General features: G+C 46.6%; 1 long non-coding RNA gene across 3 annotated transcripts; it reads left to right on the top strand.

Moving 5' to 3' along the window:
* The first annotated feature begins 1,999 nt into the window (after nt 1-1,999).
* Nucleotides 2,000-6,021, top strand: LOC120650388. Of its 3 annotated transcripts, none has more exons than XR_005665590.1 (4): nt 2,000-2,390; nt 2,518-2,973; nt 4,332-4,692; nt 5,588-6,021. It is a non-coding gene; the product is annotated as an uncharacterized LOC120650388 (long non-coding RNA). The 3 variants fall into 3 exon arrangements; XR_005665591.1 differs by having other exon boundaries at nt 2,546-2,973; XR_005665589.1 differs by lacking the exon at nt 2,000-2,390 and having other exon boundaries at nt 2,397-2,973.
* The last annotated feature ends 3,007 nt before the right edge of the window (nt 6,022-9,028 follow it).

The raw sequence follows: 9,028 nt of genomic DNA on the forward strand, positions 1-9,028 counted from the left end.
GATTAACTTCTCTGCTAATACGATATGCATGCCTCGTCAGACAGCTAGTTTTGATGCTCCCATGTCAGGATTGTTGCCCCTATAACTTATAAGCAGCTTATTAGTTAATTGCAATAGGGACTTGTTATATATATATATATATATATATATATATATATATATATATATATATATATATATATATGTATATATATATATGTATATATATATATATGTATATATATATGTGTATATATATATGTATATATATATATATATGTGTATATATATATGTGTATATATATATACATATATGTATATATATACATATATGTATATATATATACATATATGTATATATATATATATATATATATATATATATATATGTATATATATATAGACACACACATTACATTGGGCCATATCCAATCACCATGATTTAATTTGTCCCGGCCTTTTGGTTGTTCGCAGTACGTACGTAGTCACATTGTTGGTGGAGTCGCCATGTTAGGTCAATTATCATGCCGTTCTCCACGCATGCATGCCCTGTACTCCAGTGTGGTTCTGATCCTAAACACTATGATTTGATACGCTCTCCTCACTCTGGGAGCCATAGGCCCGTTCATATATAGGCGATTGACAGTCATCAACAGTGAGATCAAAACCTGTGTGTTCTAGTGCTGGAATCACATATGCATGGGTGCGTGTGTCGATATACAAATCCTTCTGTTTACAAACATTATTATGGAACCAGACAATCAATTTCTAACACTTTCACCACTATGTAAAAGTATCCAAAAATATGAGGTTATAATATTACTATTATTACCGAAATATTGGTTAAGGCCGAGACTTCCCTTTTTTTATTTAATTTCATTACTAGTGAAGCTACCAGCTTAATTTCCTATGTATTTTTGAAGTTCCATTTTTTTTACCTTTGATGATGGAATAAGATTAAGTTAGTAAAGTTGGCTAGACTTTTTATGATTGAAATCTGCGCATCCAGATTTAAGTATCCAACTATGGACATACCAATCAATAACGAGGTTTTATGGTAATTTTGAACAAAAAAAAAATTGGGGCAGATGGGGGGTGTCTAGAATTTGATTGTTAAAAAATTGGGAAACAGTGTTGAGTGCCTGGAAATATACCAACTAGGATACGAATTTAATGCAAGTCGTAAGAAGTAAAATTGTACTGTAACTAGACTTGGCAACCATGTACTACTATCAAATAACTTGGTTAACTTGGATCCTTCATGGAGCAAGGATACTCAGAAGGGGAGTTTGCCAGGGCATCAAGTAGAAACAATTATTCTTGTAATTAAGGACAACAAAATAAAGGGGCTTTTGTTCGGGAAGTCATATAGATTCCTTGCACAGAACCTTTTCTAAGGTCATGTTTGGATCGACCCACCTCAAATTATGGAAACTGACTTGTAAAATTAAAGCTGGACTGAAAGTCGGTCGTCTTTTAGGATCGGCTAGAGCTTTTAAAGCCTTAACGTATAAACTGTAAGTAAAAGCATAGTGAGAGTTAACTAGTATAGATTATTGCAAAAGCTAGATCAAAAGTTGGTGTTTTTTTTGGATCAGTTAGAGCTTGTAAAAGCTGAGCTGTGCTCCACAATTTGAAAGGATCCAAAGAACGAAGCTAGCTCTGAGAATAGGCTAGGCGTAGAAGTATTTTTTTAATTTATTTGTACGGAGAATACTTCTGTGTGAAATAAGAAGGGGGCAAATAAGAAAGAAAAGGAACCAGCAACAACCCATTAACACCTGGTGTTTGCACGAGGTCTAATCTCTATCTCTTTTCTATTTCTGCTATAAAAAAAAAGACTAAGGGGGACGTTTTTTGGTGCTCATTCTCCCCTCCTCAACTTTGGTTAAGCCTCCGGCGGTGATTCGTCCGTTTGAATCTCGCCTGCGATCCTTTTCCTTCCGCACGAATCTCGCCGCCTGCCAAAACGGACGCCCGCTTCCCGCACGCCGCCGCCGCCGATCTCGCCCCCTGCCAAACGCGCGCCCGCACGCCCGCACGCCGCCGCCGTTCGCGCCAGAGTCCGCGCCAGCTCCGGGCGGACGCCGGACGCCCTCTCCATCGATTCCGCGCCAGCTCCGGGCGGACGCCGGACGTCCTCGCCATCACCGTCGCCGCCTCCATGCCGACTCCGCCATCGCCGAGTCTTCACACGGACGGCGCAACCCTCTGACTCCAGCGTCCAGGGCAAGAACGGGTCGATTGCCGGACGCCCTCGCCATCGAGGCCGTGCCAGCTCCGGGCGGACGCCGGACGCCCTCGCCATCACCGTCGCCGTCGCGTTCGTCCGTCCCCTATCGACTCATCGATCTGCCACCGCCTGCCAGGCGCCATGCCCCCCACACAGACGAGCATCTCCAGGAGTCCAGGTCAGTCTCTGATTCATGACGCCCGCAGATTTGCAACCAATGGCCCGACATGATTTTTCTTCTTATCCCCGTGATGAACCTCCAATAGTCTAATAAGAAATTAGGATTTCATCCGTGGATCCTCTAGGCCGCGTGACTTCACCTCAATTCTATAGATTGACTTCAGATCGACGCGTGCTCATGGATGAATTGTTGGTGATTCCCCTGCCGGCTCAAGGTACTCTTCAATTTCCTCATCTTCTTCTATTCCCGCGGTTAATTTCTGTCCATGGTCAATTAGGATTTTTGTTGTTAATTTCTGTCCAATAGCAAATTCCTACGGTTGCTGACGAGCGCCCGCAACCTTGATATATATACAGTATGAAGATCATGCAAGGTAGATTCGATCCCATTGCTTTGCAAACTGAACCAGCTTTTGCTTAGTTTTCTGAAATCTTATTGTTACATTCTCTCTACTTAACCTGTGTTTACTGAACTCCATGCTTAGGTCCTTGCAGTAGGCGGGTTCTTGATGTGGGTCGTCAGTGGCGCAGTGGTGGTTCCTTTGATGGTTAACTTCGAGATTGACCTGTCGTCCTACTGGGTGAAGATTTCTCACCAATATTCATAATTTCATATAGGGAAAAGTCTATTTTTGGACCTTGAACTCGTCGGGTCGTCCGAAATTGAACCCCGAACTACGAAACCGGGTAACCAAGGTCCTCGAACAATCAAAACCGTCCGAAATACAACCCTAAGTACTGTAGCAAGCGGTTTCCGCTGTTTTGTGACGTGGCATCATGGGGCCACATGGCAGTACACGTCATCACACCTTTCCACACTGCCAGGTGGGACCCACTCCCTCCTCCTTTCTGCCTACCCCTCCGCCCGCTCGCTCCCTCCGCCGCCGCCCGCTCCGTCGCACCGCCGCCCGCTCCCTCCTCCGCCGCCGCTGCCGCTCGCTCCCACCGCCACCGCGGGCGGGAGGGAGAGGGCGCAGTCGAGGAACCCAGCTTGCAGAGCACCCGCGCCGCCCGCTCCTTGGCCGCCGCGCTCCCAGCGCCCGCGTCGAGGACGCGGACCACGGGCGCGATTACGCCGCCGACGGAGCGGGCGGCGGTGCGAGCGGGCGGCGGCGGAGGAAGCGGGCGGCGGTGGCGGCGGCGGGAGGTGGCTCCTTCCGCGTGGCGGCGCAACGCGCGGGAGTCGCGGTGGAGGGAGCGGGCAGTGGCGGTGGCGGAGGGAGCGGGCGACGGCGGAGGTAGCGGGCGGCGGTGCGAGCGGGTGGCGGCGCAGCGGTGCGATGGAGCGGGCGGCGGCGGAGGGAGCGGGTGGCTGTGCGAGCGGAGGGAGCGGGCGGCTGTGCGAGCGGAGGGAGTGGGCGTGAGGGAGACGAGGGAGGAGGCCGCGGAGGAGGCGGAGGCGGCGCGCGCGGGTGCCGCCGCTGGTGGAGAGGGAGAGGAGGCGACGGGCCCGCGCCGCTAGGGCGCGAGGTGCCGGGGCGAGGTGGCCGGGTGGGGCGGCGGGGTGAGCTCGGCCTACGCCTCCATGGCTGATGAAGGGAGGGAGGAGGAGGTGGCAGTGGGACCCACTTGTCATTGAGAGGGAAGAAATGAGGGAGGTGCTGACGTGGACTGACTTGTGGGCCCCGCGTGCCACGTGTGCAAAACCACCTTCAAAACAGCTTGCTACAGTGCTCGAGGGGGTGATTCGGACGGTTTTGACAGTTCGAGGGCCTAGGTTACCCGGTTTCGTAGTAGGAGGTTGAAAAACGGACTTCTGGACTAGTTCCAGATTGTAAAATAGACTTATCCCTTTCATATATGCCCAGCATTACCTTTCTATCTGCTAGCATTTGTGTAGTGTTCAGTATACACAGTCAGGACATCTGAGTATAGTATACTTAGTATACGCATTCAGTACAACTAATTAGTGATGTAGCTTTGGTTGGCTTCTTTGCAGAAAGATCATTGAGCTCAGTAGAGTTGAGATGCACAAGCGCGGAGCTGCAGTAGGAACAACACCATGTCTACGCTCACTGCCCCTAGCCTGTTCGATGTTTTGACTGCTTATCAAATGGTGGACAACTGGACATGCTAATGTATCATTGAAAGTCTTTCATTCACATAGTTTGATTGTAGATTTTATTGCAGAATATATTCGGAATCGAAGAACAACTCACTTTTTGCTAAAATGCTGATTTTGTCTGACTATATCATGATTGTAGTCAAGACTGCTAATCCACCTTATTAGGAATTTCTCAGCGAGGAAGGAGCACAAGCCAGCATTACTGTTTTTTTTCGCGGAACATAATATTAAGAGAGTTAAGTCACTTTGCCTACTGATTTTTTTTTCCTCTTACAGAATATTTCTATGCTTTGTAAAGTTTTGTTTTAACATCATGGCCTCCTTGCACATGTATGGTCCCTTATATGCTGAAACCTTTGATTGATTTGTTTGCCCTGCATATATCTGCCATTGAAGCATGAAATAATTGGTGCTCCTTCAATTGTCACTAGCACTCCTTAAGTAGCCTTAGGATTTGGTACCTCAAGCGTATTTCTTTTTAGAATCGATTGACTTTGATCCGTACACAGCTATCATCCTATATTTTTTTCTCCTGCCATGTTATAATCGGCATTGTTAGAAGTGCTAATTAACCTATGACGTTTGATCTAAATCCTAGATGGCTGGTATGCCACTTTCTATAGCACTTATAATTTTAGGAAGTATCGATAATGGGAGATAGTTAATGTTGTTTTGCAACAACATGACCTTCACGGATCCTCCAACACCTGAAGAAAAGGGAAAAGGATCCACAGAGTCTATAAATTATTGAAATTGAGTCTCTCATGAAATATTTTGAGATTGCAATACTTTGAGTCAGAAAAATGATTTATTGATTAGCACTTTGGTTCTTTTAAAGCATTATCATACTCTGTATTTTCCAAATTAACTTTTTGATCCTATTGTTTACATCATTCAGACAGCTGTTTTGACTTTTGCATGTTATTTTTCACATACATTAGCAAAAGGTTATTTTGTATGGTCAGTTCAACTATCATTTCTCCAATTAAATCACTGCTAATTATTTTCTTTGAACCCTTCAGTTTATACATTGTTTACAAGGCCATGGTAGGCCCCAAATATTTTGGCCAAGATTTGATCAATTATATGTGGCATATAGGAGTAATAATATGTAGTATTTTTGTTCACAGGTGCAATAGTTTCCCCCCTTTTATCACTTTCTCTAGAAGGTATACTGTGAAATATATGACATTTGCATGTTGGGGACGCCATTGGAGATGGATGAGGTGGTGGGAACACAGGACTACAGGAACATGGTAGGGCGGAGCTCTGATGGATATGCAAATGGAGCGTCCCGCATTAATATATGACATTTTCGGTCTGTGTTTAGGAATTTAGACTTATGGAATCGATATTCAAATCATTGTATGGCATGGATATATATATAACTGAAAAAATATATCTTATGTACCATATTTTTTGTTTAACTTTCCAATTATTGCTTTGAAAATTTGTTGCTTCCTGTGGCAACGTATGTGCATAGAACTATTTGATGAAAAATATAAATGTATATGGAGTTGGCTATATTTGCTATATTTTCAACTGAGCTTTACATATTTCTCCATTGAGTGTAAGAGTTTGGCTCTTATCTAGAAGCTTTGTTTGCTTGTATCCTCACATGTGGGAAACTTTTTTTACCTACCCGTAGCAACGCACGGGTACAGACCTAGTACTAAAAACACAAGCAAGGATGGAGACAAAACAAAGATGCGGTGCCCCCTGCTAATAATAATGATACTACGTATGGTATGACGACGCTATCCCATCGTGTCCAACATGGTAGAATTACTATATATTTTTTATACCAGCCAAAAGGGATGAGCGGCGTATACTCTATTTATTAATTAACCAGCAGGCCAACCCACTACATGATGGCGACGCTGGGCAGATCCCACTCGTGCTCGTACATACGGTCGTCATTGTCCATTATATTATAAATTATATTATAGTTTTATATAACCCTATACTATAATCAAATTAATCTGTGTACATTATATAATCAAATAAACCAGATAGCACAGATCTCAGCAGGTTATTTATTTCGAAAAGCAAAAATCTCAGCAGGGGCTCCCTGTCCTAAAATACTCGTATTCTCGCGCGTAAGAGCACGACGCCGGCGGCCATGGTCAAAAGAAACAATTAGAAATAATTAAAGCAACGGCCGGCGCATGCAACAGGGGGGGCTCCGGATCTCCGCGGGAAGACGACGCCGACGCCAAGGCGCGCAGCGGGGGAGGGGAGGAGCTGCCGCGACCGTGACGCGGACCCTCTCCCCTCCGCTCCGCCTTTTGCATGCGCTCCCGGCCAAACGCCCGGGACCCGATCGTCACGGCGGCCGCGGCGGCCCGGACGTGGCGGCCGCGCTCGGCCACGTAACGGACGCCAGGGGTGGAAAGCTAGCTAGCGAGCCACGACGCCGCCAACCGCCCAACCGCACGGCTCGTCTCGTCGGGCGCGCGCAGCGCAGGCTGGCTGCTGGAAGCCCTGGAACCCCTCGGACGGAGACGGGCGGCGCGGGAGGGGCCCGGCCATGGGGGCGGTCCCGCCCGTCTCGGCCTCGCGGGCGACCCGCGCCGCGGCCGGCAAGGCGCAGGCACGGCACGTCGCTGCAGCCGGCTCTGGCGGGGTTCTAGTAGGAGATAGCAGCAGGTAAGCCGCAGCGGTAGCGGAGACCCGGGGCGGCCGCCGTCGCGCGGACCGGCCGAACCTTCGCTTAACGGCGCCGTTTGTGGGCTCGAGCGCCGCGCCCGTCGCCTGCCCCCCCCCCCCCCCCCCTTTTTTTTCTTTTTTCAACTGAGATAGAGATAGAGCCATAGAGAGAAGGGCAGCGGCGGCTACGCTCACCGCCCAGGGTGATGGTAAGGAGTTTGGTGGGGATCCATCGTGTGATTATCTCCAGAATTTCCAGGCCTCCTTTTTCTTTGACGCGGAAAATACTGGCGGTAACTAAATCGATGAGAGAACATCTCACTCTTTGATGAAGTTTAGCTCTTTGCTAAAGTTTAGCTACAGGTAACTTCTGCCTACAAGATGAACAATTCTACGACAAGATTGGGGTAGTTCTTCCCACCAATCTAAAAATTGAAATGTCAATCTTGCATTGGATTGTTGAAAAAAGAAAAGTCCGCTAGTATATTGTTGCGAAAACTCATGTGTGAATAACATCGCCAACTTTCATGGTTCATATATATAATGTTGTTTTGCTCTAGCTATCCACCAACTATCATCACAACTCATCGGTTGTGAATAGTTATTATCTTTTCCGTTCACGAATAACGTACATTGTGCAACAAATAACCTCGCGACTTTCATGTTTGTCGCGGAGCAGAAATGTCGACTCTATGCATCAAATCATCTACTACAAACACGGTGATGGACGAAAGGGTTTTCAGGAGCCCAGCGATTTTGGTGGGCTGAAACGGCCGGATTATATATGTCTCACATCTCTTACAGATGGGCTGCTCAGCGATTATCCCTAGTGGACTTGTATGCCGAGGAGCTCAGGTGTGGGCCTAAGGCCGCAGGGCCTGAGTCCATCAATTAATGTCTACACATACATTGATCACCGATAACCGTAACTGTTGTGGAATTTGGATCGATAAACCATACATACATGCCATGGAAAGTATTATCGCTATTGATACTTGTGCCACACGACCGCTAGCATATGACCAACTTTTCGGTTCATCGTACCGAAAAGGATATTGTTTATTATATCCACCAATCAAAAGCCTCAATGCATTGATTGTCAAAAGTTGTTACTTATTCGTCTACGGATAATCTTTCGTATGCAACCAACGTCACCGTTATATTTAGGTTTGTCACTGAGTATATATGTTAATCTATCCACCAATGACCTTGCTTGCCGGTAACCCTTGCCATTATCGATACTATTTACACGCAATTGTCGACAACCCTCACAAAACCTTGGATACGAATGTTACGCAAGGAGTCACCACCTTGGATCGATAGATACATGCACAATGGAGCCACTAACGAATTGCCAGCGTTTTACGTTTCCGTTATGTACAGCTACGGTTTCAATCCACCAATTACAGTTTCAGAACATTACTACTTGTCGGCAATTATTACATTGTCCCGATCGTAAAGTTCACGATACTCACGCTACGCAACCAATAGCATCGCCAGCTTTCCTGTCTGTCGTGTAGCAGCATGCCAAATGTTGTCACCCACCCCTCGTCACGCTACGTTTCCCTCTAATCACTAATAAGTCCTATCATGCATAAAGCGTTCTACTCCCCAGCTCGCTACAACACGGCTATTTTACTTCGACGAACCTACAACACGACTATAACTTGCTTCATTTGCAAAACACCTGCATATCCGAGCTCTATGTATAGATACCAAACCGCATTTCTAAATTCTACCCCAAAGTAAATACTCACTCTGATAAATAACCATGCAAGCGGTAAAAAAAAAAAGACAAACCACCACCATATCAAGAGGATGGAAACCGGAGGCCGTACCAGTAGCAGTGGAGCGGTGAGCACAACCAAGGAGGTGAGGAGAATCGGCAGCCGACTTTGCGGCCGTATACCACCTCCACTCGC

Source organism: Panicum virgatum, chromosome 9K, assembly GCF_016808335.1.
Source record: "Panicum virgatum strain AP13 chromosome 9K, P.virgatum_v5, whole genome shotgun sequence".
NCBI lineage: Eukaryota > Viridiplantae > Streptophyta > Magnoliopsida > Poales > Poaceae > Panicum > Panicum virgatum.